This window comes from Triticum aestivum, chromosome 5D (genome assembly GCF_018294505.1).
Source record: "Triticum aestivum cultivar Chinese Spring chromosome 5D, IWGSC CS RefSeq v2.1, whole genome shotgun sequence".
Taxonomy (NCBI): Eukaryota; Viridiplantae; Streptophyta; class Magnoliopsida; order Poales; family Poaceae; genus Triticum; species Triticum aestivum.
Genome location: NC_057808.1, coordinates 47,349,608 through 47,361,980, shown reverse-complemented (window position 1 = coordinate 47,361,980; position 12,373 = coordinate 47,349,608). Strand labels below are relative to the sequence as shown.

At 47.5% G+C, this 12,373-nt stretch overlaps 1 pseudogene; it reads left to right on the top strand.

Moving 5' to 3' along the window:
* Positions 1-8,121: 8,121 nt before the first annotated feature.
* LOC123120220 (uncharacterized) overlaps positions 8,122-12,373 on the top strand; it is a 9,332-nt pseudogene continuing 5,080 nt past the window's right edge.

Genomic DNA, 12,373 nt, shown 5'->3' with positions numbered 1-12,373 from the left:
ATCATTGAAGACAAGTCCTTTTTGATTCATATTCCGGGTTATCTAAAATTTATGATTCTCAGGACGGTAAGCCGCTTCGAGACTTGTGATTTGCCCTTCTATGCAGGATAATTAAAGGCACCTCTTTTGAGGTTAAGAAAAACAAAGGATTGATTATGACCCAGAGAAATATCAAAGAGACAACTTCAAAGGACTTTAGCATTCAATACGTGCACGATGGCACGGCAGAGATAAACTGTTGCATCTACTCTATTACAAAATTTATCAAGTCTAAAAGGGTGGAGCATTGTTTGGTAAACCGCCAGCCGAGTTACGACGCTTGCTGAGTTGAAGTCCCCGGCTCGTTCCTATCCTCTCCTTCGGCTGATCCCAAGACCTGGAAGGTTGATGACTTCCAGTCGATGCCGCTGAGAGCTTCGAATTGGGCTTCCTCGTCAATTAACCCGGCCGGGTCAATCTCCGGGGCGAAAGTGTGCTGACGAGCCGGCGGGATCAAGTTGAGGGCTTCATAGCGAGGGGTTGGAATCCTCTGATTCTCCGCATCTTAGCCCGGCTGGTACTTGGTCAGATCTGTGTCGTTCCCGATAAGGGTGGCCACCGGGCGTACGGCCTTCACGCAAGCTGCGAAGTCCTTTTGATCGAAAGCTGAGTCGTCTTCCTTCAGGCTTGGATAGCCAAGGGCGATGTCCGCCGGGTCTAACTCCAGCAGGAATGCCTTGGCCCGGCTCAGCGCGGCGATCGCTCCGGCTCTCGCAGAGGCCCGTCGCAGCTCTTGGATCCACTGAGGCAGAACGGCGAGCCGGCGCAGGACTTCTGCCAGGTGAGTTGGCACCTCGTTGGATAGGGCCACCACAGCTAAGGCACGCTGTGACCCGGTGTAGAGCTGCTCCACTAGGGTATACACGGCCTTTAGCTTGGTGACCACGCTCTGGTTGAGGTTGGCACTTCTGGGACCTGTTTAACAGAATCAGATAAGCCGGTGACAAGGATGAATCATGAGATATAAACATTCTAAACTTGATGAAAGCCGGTGAGGCGACTTACCAAAGATGGCGGCCACCATCTGGGAAACCTGGCGCTTTAGGCCGGAGAGCTCGGCGGTCTTCTCGGAGAGAGCCTTCTCTGCCTGTTCAGCCCGGGTCACCAATGCGGCCTTCTCTTCGGCCCAGGCTTTCCGCTCAGCATCAAATTCTGTCTTCAGCTTCTCTTGAGCGGCGATGCTGGATACAAACTTGGCATTTGCCTTCCGGGTCTCCATCTCTTGCATCTGCAGCCGGCTCTTGAGATCAGCCATGTCAGCTTCTAGCTTCTTGCCAGCGGCCTGCATACATTTCCGGGTTATGACATGAACAGTTACTATGTAAATTTTAAGTCCCAAGTGTTTTCCAAGCAAAGACACTTGGCACTTGGGGGCTAATGCATATTGAAAGTATCTATCTACAAGCTGCCGGCTCAGTTGAGTACGCCGGAACCTAAGTCTACAACATATTTAATCATAAGTCGCCGACTTGGGGGCTAGCATGATAAAGGTAACTATGCAGTAAGTAAGAGGATAGCAGAAGGATACCTCAGATTTTTGCTGGATCTGGTTCACCATCGCAACCTCTGCGTCCCGGCTCTTGTGCACTTGGCTGATGTAGCCAGAGAAGAGCTCTCCAATGCTCAGGTTGGTGTGGTCGGAGAGGTCCAGGTTCACCCGGTGGGGCTGCAGCAACTCCCCCTTAGCGGAGCACTTAGCCAGTGCGGTAGGTCTCCCCGGCTCAACAAATGCCGTCCGGGTGATTACCACGTCCGGGTCATTTGTTGGTTGAGCTGAGCCGGAGGCCTCCGGGTCAGCAGAAGCTTCTACAGGTGCCGTGTCCATTGGAATGGTGGCTTCGGGGGCGGAGGCAGCTGGCGGGTCTTGGACCGTCACCTCCGGCTCAGGCAAATCCGGCACTCCGGCCGACTTGGTTTTCTTCACCCTCTTGGTGAGCTTTTCCTGGGCACTGAAAGAACAACAAAGATTAGTATAAAAAGTATGAGCAAGGACCAGAACAAATATAAGAGGGTTGTCATTACCCGGGCACGGTCTTGAAAGTCGGAAGACTCGACTGCATAGAGTCGCCCGAAGAGGGGGAGGTCTCCTGATAATTGGAGTCAGAAGAATTGAGTGGCTGACGGATAACACCCGCCAACGGATGAAAGGGGTACAAGTGGGAAATAACCTCAGTTCGGCGCTTCCTTGTTGCGTCGGGTAACCCGGCGGAGAGGTCGGTGTCCTTGTTGGTCCGGGTGTGACGCCGGCTTTCATGAACCTGTCACTTCAAAATAAATTGAGGATCTTGATAAGCTAAAGGATGTGAAAAGCTTACTTTCCGGGTTACCCTTCGGACTTTCAGCTTTGGCAAGGGCTCCGAGTCGGAGGAAAGTGACATTACCTCTTCAACCACCGGGTTACTTGCGCCGGTGTCATCCTGTCAATGAGCAAGTATTGATAAGGCGGACAGCAACAAACAACAAATACAGCAAGGACTTAAAGGCTCAGGGGTTACCTCTGACTCGGAGCCGTCGCTTAATTGCATCAGCTCGGAAGCAGTAGGCCTGCTTCCTTTCTTGCGAGGGGCGGCTTTCTTGGCGGCTTTCTTCGCCTTCCTGGCCTTCTTGGCCGCCTCATGGTCATACTTGACCCGCCAGAATTTGTCGTCAGCCTGAAAAATACAATGATGATTTCTTCAAACGATTCAGATGAAAGTTATATACAACAGAAGATAGGGTGTTCAGATTGGCGGCTTACCGCTGGGGCTGGGTTGGTCTTGCAGAAGGGGGCTAACCCGGTCCTTCCGCAGTCTGCCAGGCTCTCGTTTAAAAGAGCCTTGGTCATCTCCTCTGCAACGTCTTCAGGCAGATCATTGCGGCTGTGTCTCTGAGGGTCATCCTTTCGTCCTGTGTACTCACACATTAAGCCGGGGCGGCGGCTCAATGGGATCACCCGCCATGAGATCCAGACCCGGACCAGGTCGATTCCGTTCAGACCATTGCCCAGGAGAGCTTTGATCTTGTTGATAGTAGGGAGCAGAGGCTGGCGCTCCGCTTGCGTCAGCTTGTCTGACAGTGGGTGAGTCGGCTCCAGACGTGTTGGGCGAAAGCCGGGCAGCGGACTTTCATCAGCCGGGGACGTATCTTGGCAGTAGAACCAAGTCATGTTCCAGTCCTTTGGGTGGCTCGGCGGCTCTGCGTAAGGGAAAAGGCAGTCCCTACGCCGCTGGATGGAGATACCACCTAACTCCAGACTTGGCCCATTGGCGCACTCATTCTGGCGGTTTAAGTAAAAAAGCTCTCTGAAGAGCAGCAGACTAGGTTCTTCTCCAAGGTAAACCTCGCAGAAAACTTGGAAGTTGCAGATGTTGGACACTGAGTTGGGTCCAATGTCTTGAGGTCGCAAGTCGAAGAAGTTTAGCACGTCCCTAAAAAACTTTGAGCCGGGCGGTGCGAAGCCCCGGCTCATATGGTCCGCAAAAATCACTACCTCCCCGTCCTTTGGCTGTGGTCTCTCTTCTGACGGGTCAGGGGCGCGGTAGGACATGACGTCCTTCTTGGGTAGATATCCGGACTTGACAAAATCTGCTAGGGTCTCATTGGTGACATTGGATCTCATCCAGTTGCAAGTAATGGGAGCTTTGGGAGGCATGGTGAAAGTCGGCAGTCTATGACAAAAAGGAAAAACGTCCGGGTTAATTATAAGCCGGAGGATATCTACAGTTCAAAGCTAAGGTGGCAGTTTATGAAGGGGACTAATGGTATATACCTAAGTACAGCGGGTTATTAAAGCCGCAGGGGCATTCAGAATGAATTGATTATCTACGGCCTTATCACAGCTAAGCCGGAGGATTCTACGAAGCATGGTTTTCTTTAAGCCGGAAGGTTCTACGGCGCGTGGTTTCTTTAAACCGGAATTGTAAACCGCCAAGATTCAATGATTGCAGTTTTTTACTAAGTGTGGTAAAACAGGTTTCACATATTGCAGTAACTTTTTTGGATCAAAATGGTCGGGCAAAAGAAAAAAATTCTAGACCTAGAAGTAGAAGTGAGGGAGCTCTTGGGCTTGAACAAAGTTCCTATGCAGTAAAAAGAGAGCTGCTTGCGTGTAAAATGGGTACCAAACAACCACCGCACTAGTTCTATGCAGGTCTAAGATCAAACAGGGGCAGTAACTATGAGAACTACCGAAACTTGCGGGCAATGGCGACGAACACGAAGAACGCGGACGAATCCTACGGCAGATCTACTCTACAGGACAAGCAGGACTTACAAGAGCTGGAGAGTCGCGGAGGTCGCCGCGTTTCTCTGGTCAGATCAGGGTGATGCAGCGGCCTGAGCTGGAGACGACGAGGAGACCCGCGGCGGCGACGGCGGCGGAGCTCGAGCAGTACGGGACAGTGAGAGGAAGAAGACGACAGAGGAAGGAGCGTGAGAAGAGCCCGTCGGGCCGGCCTATTTATAAGGCAAGCTCGTAAAGCGGGCGCGAGAATCAAGGAGACCGTGGCGTGGTTATCTCCCCACGCAGCGCCTCGATTTTCGGGATGACAGTAAAGGTAAAGATCCGTTGCGGATCTGGCGGAGTAAAAAACGGGCTTAATGGACGATGACGTCACGGCGGATTATCCGGAGTCCAGAGGATGACGTCACGCCGGGTTATGGCCTTCACACAAATGGTAAGCCGGAGATTTTTTCTGTCGAAAGAATTGAAGATTGACATGAGCCGGCTCAAATTAATCTGGGGCCTAATGTTGAGGATATAGACCTTAGAGTCACCCTCCAGGAGGGGCCGGGTTACTCATATGGTCGTTGCCAGAAGCCCGGAGCCAAGCTTGAAGACGATGGGCCAGAGATGGGCTTAAGACCCGGATATGGCTTAAGGCCCGTAGTTACAATCATTATTATGGTAGAACTTGTAGTGTGAGGCAAGTATAGTTGAGAGTCCGAGCCGGACACTCTTATGAGCCGGCCGGGACTCTGAGGGCTGCTGGGCGTCAGCCTCCCTATATAAAGGGACGACCCGGCAGCGGTTTAAGGACAAGAACAATCTCATCGAGAGCCGGGTATAGCAATTTAGCTCCCTGGTGATCGTAACCCTAATCAATACCACCTCAACTGGACGTAGGCTTTTACCTTCACCATAAGGGGCCGAACCAGTATAAACCCTCGTGTTCCTTGTCCCGCTTAACCCCTTCAAGCTTCCTAGTAGCGATGGCTCCACGACTAAGTCCTAGCTCGAGGACATCTGCCGTGACAATTCCACGACACAGGGTAAATTCTATTTCCACCTCAGGCCACTGAGATTGGTCAGTCAGTGCAGGAATTGGACTTGCATATGCAGCTTTGAATTTTTGTACTGAATAATACTCATGCAAATATGGGTGCATATTTGACCTGGGTTTAGATGCCAAAAAAAGTATGGAATGCTCACATGGTTTTCCAGTGTGTTGCCACTCTTGGCAAGTGCACTCATGCAACTCAGTATTTACCACATGCCTCTTGCCACTCTTTGTATCTCTAACTTCAGCACCCCACCAGGAAGATTTCTCAACAGATAGATGTGAAAGATTTCTACTCCTGTTGACCACCTGTTGTACCACTGCTGGAAGCTTGTCCCCTTCCAAAATATTAGCAATTTTTCCTCTCAACTCCCACAAATGCATGATCATGATCCTTATTTGGTCCACCATGTCATGCACAGGCAAGTCTTTCAAATCCTTCACTTTGTTGTTAAAACTTTCTGCCAAGTTGTTATTGATATGATCACATTTTATGGCAGTATTAAAACCTGATCTATACCACAACAGAGAATGGTGTGTGTTCAACCATGAAGCAAATTCATTATCACTACATGATGCCAATATCTTACCAAGGTGATAGGAATGTGTCTGTCTGGTGTAGGATCTTGCTGCTGGCCACATGCGCCCAAATTCATCTCCTCTGAATTTTTTTATCAGATTCATCCACATATGTCCAAAGCACTCCCTCTGCTCAGCATGGGGGAAAACATTTTTTACTGCATTTTCCAACCCTTTACATGCATCTGTGTGGATGGCCAAAGGAGAAACTGGCCCTATGCATCTTTTCAGTTGCATCATGAACCATATCCATGATGCCTCTGTCTCTGATTGAAACATTCCTATTGCAATTGGGAACATCCAGTTGTGTCCATCTAGAGCATTGCATGCAGCCAACTGACCATTCCACTTTCCAGTCAAAAAAGATGAGTCTATGCTCAAATATGGACGACAACCTGCTTTGAATCCATCTATGCAAGGCTTCAAACACATAAAAAACTTGCTGAAAAAAACCTTGCCATCCTCGTTACCTCTGTATCTATCTCCACCACACTTCCAGGTGACCTCTTCTCCACCTCTGCTTTAAAACTATACAACATCCTAAATGTATTTGCCCAGTCACCATACAATGATTTCATGGCCCTTTGTTTTGCTTTCCACACTGTGGTATATTGCAGCTGGATGGGGTACAGCTTCTCCAAGTCAACTTTAAGCCTCTTTGCAGTAGTGTTTGGAGTCTTGGCTAAAATAGGAGTAATCTTCTCTGTAACCCAAAGCTATGATGTCATCTTTGAAACTCTCTGTGAAGTGGTCATACATGTATGCTGGTGTGGTATTTGATTTACCCTTACTGTACTTCCATCAGGTTGTAGTCTGGCAGACAAGTACCATTTGCAAGGATTGCCACCACCATCATAACCTTTGCACCGAGCATAAAATTTCTTTCGATCAGTCCACATAGTCTTGGCATCAAATTCTTTTTTCACTGCATAGGTCCTGAAAGACATCCTAAACTCCTTCATGCTTGGCCACAACTTTCCCACCTCAATAACTGGGTTCTCTTTGTCATACAAACAAACCAACTCATTATCATCTGCATCATCCACATCATCTGCAGCCTCTCTCATTAGCTCTTCTTCATCCTCATTTGCATTTCTAGGGCATGTGTTACCATCAGCAGGCAAAGAACTGTCATCCTTCTCCTTATCTTTGTCATCAACTTGAATGCCAAACATTTCGGCCATATCAATGTCAGATATTGGTGTAATGACCAAATCTATTTTTTCATTCAACTCTACTACATTCCAGTCAACAACAATGTTCCTAGCACCATGGGTTCCCTCCTCTTCATCTGCATCAATCCCTGTATCTTCAGCTACTATAGTCGGTTCAGTCAACAATGCCAACATCTTTTTTTGTGAAACCCACTCATTATCTTCCACCTGTGCAGCCATCTTTGATGGCACATAACCAACTCTGGAATGAGTTTGCAGATCAATTAGCTCAGCATAAAATGTTACTTGTTTGCTTGCCCACCCTTCTTGCTGATCAATTTCAGCAACCATGGATTCTCCATCTTCAATTCTCACATATTCACCATTATAGTTATCGAAACGTTGCAGAGATACCTCTTGTTCTGGACCCCAAACAATACTCTCCCCAATTCTCTCCACCAAATTGCCCACGGCCTTCTCCTTCATGCTCACCAATTCCTGGGGATCAACATCTGCAAATTCGACATCCAACCTCACGGTGGTATCTCTATCAATGTCTTGGACACTGCCATCACTGAGCTTGGCTTTACAGGGAAAAAATTCCACTATAATTGTGAATGTGGTGGCAGAACCTGAACCTCCCCTGTTTTGTCAATGGCAGGCAGCGGCAGCAGTGTAAGCGACAGTCACTACCAAATCGAGTTCGATAACAGCTAAAATAGAAAAGAGGGCGGCATTACCGATTTGAAGCACTGTCTCCTCGCTCCATCTCATTCAGCCCCCGCGCTCCTATCCAATCGAGATTCTAAAACGCCAAGAAACAGGGGCAGCATGAGGCCACAGATTTATCCAAAATTCTGGGGAATGGGACTAGAGTTTGGAAAATACTCACTCGCAATAGCCGCTGCCGTGAAAGGCGCTCCACCACCGGGCGGGCCGCGGAGAAGAAACAGCCCCCGGATCCAATCAAGATTCTAAATCGCCAAGAAACGGGCACAGAGGGGCAGCATGAGGCCATAGATCCCCCAAAATTCTGGGAAGTGGGACTAGGGTTTCGGGCTCACTCGCAATAGCTCTGCCGCTACCGAGAAATGTGCTCCACCACCGCGGAGAAGAAACCGCTGCCGGAGAAGATGCTTACGGCGGCGGCGCTCGCCCAGTCCAGCACGGGCACGGTCACACAGTCACCGGTCGAGTCGTGGACGGTTGACTCTTGACTACGTGGCTCTAGGTGGACCCCACCAGTCAGAGCACATAACCCCCGGTGTCCTAACCAAACCTTAGCCTAACTAACAGCCAACTAGCCGCATAAACGGGTTGTCTTGCTTGAGCTATTTCTGCGCTAGGAGACGTCGCATGAGAGCCATTACAACCAACGACGTCGCATGAGAGACAATTCACACCAATGACGTCGCATGGGAGCTATTTGCCCGAAGAAAAGGGCGGCGCTGCGGGAGGCGTACAGCAACCGCGAACCACTCATCCTCCGTCTCAACTCCCGGCATCAGCAAGACCCATGCGCATCACCACTAGGTGTTGTCATGCCCCCAGGTTGATATACCATCACCAATGCTACTCACTGCGGTCTATGTCAGTATCTGATGGCGTTATTTTTCGTTCGTAAGATGTTCTTTTTGAGAATAATAATATAATAGTAGCTTAAATTAGGTGACTGTTTTCTTTTGAAGAGTCTTGTTTCGACGACTGTTTACTCTTCAACTTTTGAAGAGTCTTGTTTCTGACGATAGGACTGACTGTTACCTTAGCAGATTAGTGATTCTTGCATGCTACTGTCTCCTGCATGACAACAGGAACAGTGGGTAGTGATAAACGAGGAGGAAAAGTGACATGTATGGAAACTCTATTTAGTAAATATATCGTTGATCGAAACATTCATCCTTGTCAAATTAAAACATTTACATTTATAATGAAGAGTATCTACACTTTGCTCTCTTCTCTGCAAAACACCTAGAAACTTCTCTCTACGGCTTGTTAAGTATTGGTGGTTTTTGCTTAAACATTTTGGATGTGGTAGCAATTCTGCTTGCTGGTGTAATTGTTAATTCAAAGTTCACTCCTTATGCGCTTTTATGAAATTGTGCATTTCTAGCACTTTTCATGTAAAAGGACTGTTATTACCCCTAACATAGGTTGAAATAGTGGGATCTTTTGAAGACTGTTGTTCCAGATGATAGTAGTGACTGCACTAGTCTTATTAGTTTCTTGATAGCAGATGTTATGTCAAAGTTACCTTAGTAGTTTAGTGTTTAAAAAGCTGCGCCTAAGGTCTTTCATCTAAGCGATTGCTTTTAAGTGCCTGGATGCTTAAGCATTCGAAAAGGTGTTTTTTTCCTGCTTTTTGCTGCTTTAGTGTGTCAGTTGCACAGGACCGGTCCGTGTTCCCAATACTTATTCAGTGCTTCTTGCATGATACTGCCTACTTTGCAGGACAGGAACAGTGGGTAGTGAAGAGGATAAGTGGGAGATGTATGGAAACTGTGTCTAGTAAATATCTAACTGATTGAAGTACTCATCCTTGTCAAATTTAAAATTTTACAGTGTATAATGAAGTATATATACACTTGGCTCTCTTTTTTTGCGAAATGCCTAGAAATGCTAGGCAGTGGTCTAGTTGCTAGGTGGAGCTGGAGCGCTTTCTCTACCACTTTTTAAAACATTTGTGTTTTTTTGCTTAAACATTTTAAATGTGGTAGCAAGTCAGCTTGCCGGTGTAACTGGTATATCAAAGTTGACACCTTATGCAATGTTATGAAATTGTTTGTGCACTTCTAGCACTCTTCAAGTAAATGGACTGTTTCTAGACAACTATAGTACCCTGAACATAGGTTGAAATAGTGGGATATCATGTTGGTATGTGTCATGTGGGGCCAGCCCTATAGGCTTAAGGGACCTGCACGGGCCGGCCCTGCACCTGCCTAAAGATATGTCCTAGTTTAATTACAGTCTTTTTAGATTAGGAGTCTGGGTATTAGTTGGAAAGGTTTAGTCCCGAAGAAGGTTACCCTGCCAACACCCAATTGTAATAGGAGTCTTAGTCTGGTCTTGTAATTAGGCTATATATAGCCAGCCCTTGGATCAATAAACGCAAGCAGAATATCCTACAACCTCTCCTCCCTTGCTCCTGCGCCACGGTGCCCCCTCCTCACCCCCTTCTCCAACCATAGGCAAGCGAGGGCCTCGCCCTCGTCCTCCTACCAACCACGACTACAACCTGCGCGACAATCAGCCGGGCCGTGACAGTATGCCACATTCAATCCACTATTTTTTAGATCATTGTTTTTCTTAGGTTCTGACATTTTATTTTTCCATTTTTGGAGATATCACTGGTTTTGCATCATACAAATGGGATGGACGTGCCTTTTTTGTTGGTTTAACCACACTGACCCAACATTTTATTGATTTGTCCCACAGCTTTCTCTGAAGATGGAGAGGGAAAGGAAGCATAAGAACTACTTGTCCATGAAGAAGTATAATAAAGGCCTAGGTCAGCAGGACTGTGATGCAATGCCTAGCATAGTGTGGAAGTATTTTGTGTTTGCTCTGTTGGTACCTGAAATGCCTAGATTGGTGTAAGTGGCATATTCTATTGACATTGAAATCTTACATGTTTCATGGGAGCTTTGCTTTGTCTTTGTGAAATCTTACTTGTTTTGTGGAGCTTTGCATGAGAATGAAGTTGTCCTACTTTTGGTCCAAATGTTTCTATTTCCATCTTCCATGCTAGACGGCTACTCATAATAACACTTTTAAACCCATACGTCAAGATTCTGCTCAATTGAGCCAGCGGCGACGGCCACCTCCTCCTCAGCTACGTCGACCTCCAGGCGGAGCCCCCCTGCACCGCCTGGGAGCTCACCGCGGCCCCCGAAATCCAGCGCTTCGTCTGCAACCCCATCAGCGGCCAGCTGCTCCGTCTGCCGGACATCGATGGCTCACTAGTAGAAAAAGGGTCAAATGTGAAGCACATTAGTGCCGGTTTGATTTTGAGCCGGCACTAATGTGTCCATTAGTGCCGGTTCCAACGGCTAGGCGGGCGGAGATCATTAGTACCGGTTCATGAGCAACCTTTAGTACCGGTTCGTGTCACGAACCGGTACTAATGAGGCTGCGTCAGGCTGTGGTCAGGCTGGGGCCCCACGGGCGCCTTTAGTACCGGTTCGTGCCATGAACCGGTACTATAGTTTCTTAGTAAGCTATTTTTTAGTCCCACCTCGCGAAGAGAGAGGCACTAGGAGCGGTTTATAAGCCCTGAGTGCAGAGACGATGAAGGAGAGGCGCAATGATCATCTGCACGTTGCTTAGCTTTAAGCCTTGAGGAATAGTGTAGAGTGCATGGAGCTATGTGCAGTACAGTTTGCACTATTCCGAAAGGCTTGAAGCTAATTAACGAGCATTGTGCCTCTTTTTTATCTTTAATAACTTACTACAACTCCAGACTTCTTGTGTTACGGCAAAAACTGGACGCACTTCATGTACAAACTGGACAATCTCTTTCGAAGTATCAGGGTTTCTGACGAGAACTCATCTGTTACATGGGCACTTCATTTTTTAAAACTTATTACAACTCCAGACTTTTTTGCGTTCCGTACACACCATTCAAAGCGACGTCATCAATTTTCAAAACTTTCTGACATCATTTGCTATTTTTTAGTCATTTACCGATTTGTTTAGATAGCTAAATGACCGTGAAATTGAAAATCACTACAAAATGAACTCTGAAAATGTCGAAACTTGGCATGGTATCATCATTTCACCCACATAGGATGTGCAAAAGACAAAACAGAAAATAAATAAAACAGAAAAGACAAAAACTATATAAAAAAATTACTCAAAAATAAATAGCAGAAAATAAATAATGCAGAAAAGAAAAAAACTATATAATTTTTTTTATATCGCAAAGAAACTAAATACAGCAAAAAAACTACTCAGAAATAAATAGAAGAAAATTATACAAAAAATTGTTGGGGCGTTGTCCAGTGGGCCTGCCAGACCTAGGGTTTGCAAATACAGGCTCAGAAGGGCCAGCAGGCTCACAGGGCAGCGGGCCGAAGTTAGGCCCAGAAGCCTGCTATAGAGAGGAGTTCGAGATAGCAGCCGCGCCGGGGCTTTTAAACTGGTGCGGGTGCCCCTCGGCTAGCAAGGTGGGACTAAACTTGCCCGCACCGCTCCTGCGCCAGCGCACCCCTTTAGTACCGGGTCGTGGCTCCAACCGGTACTAAAGGGGGGGCCTTTAGTACCGGTTGGAGCCACGAACCGGTACTAAAGGGGCAGTTTCCCGCCCCTTGGCCTGGCGAAAATTGGCCTTTAGTACCGGTTGGTGGC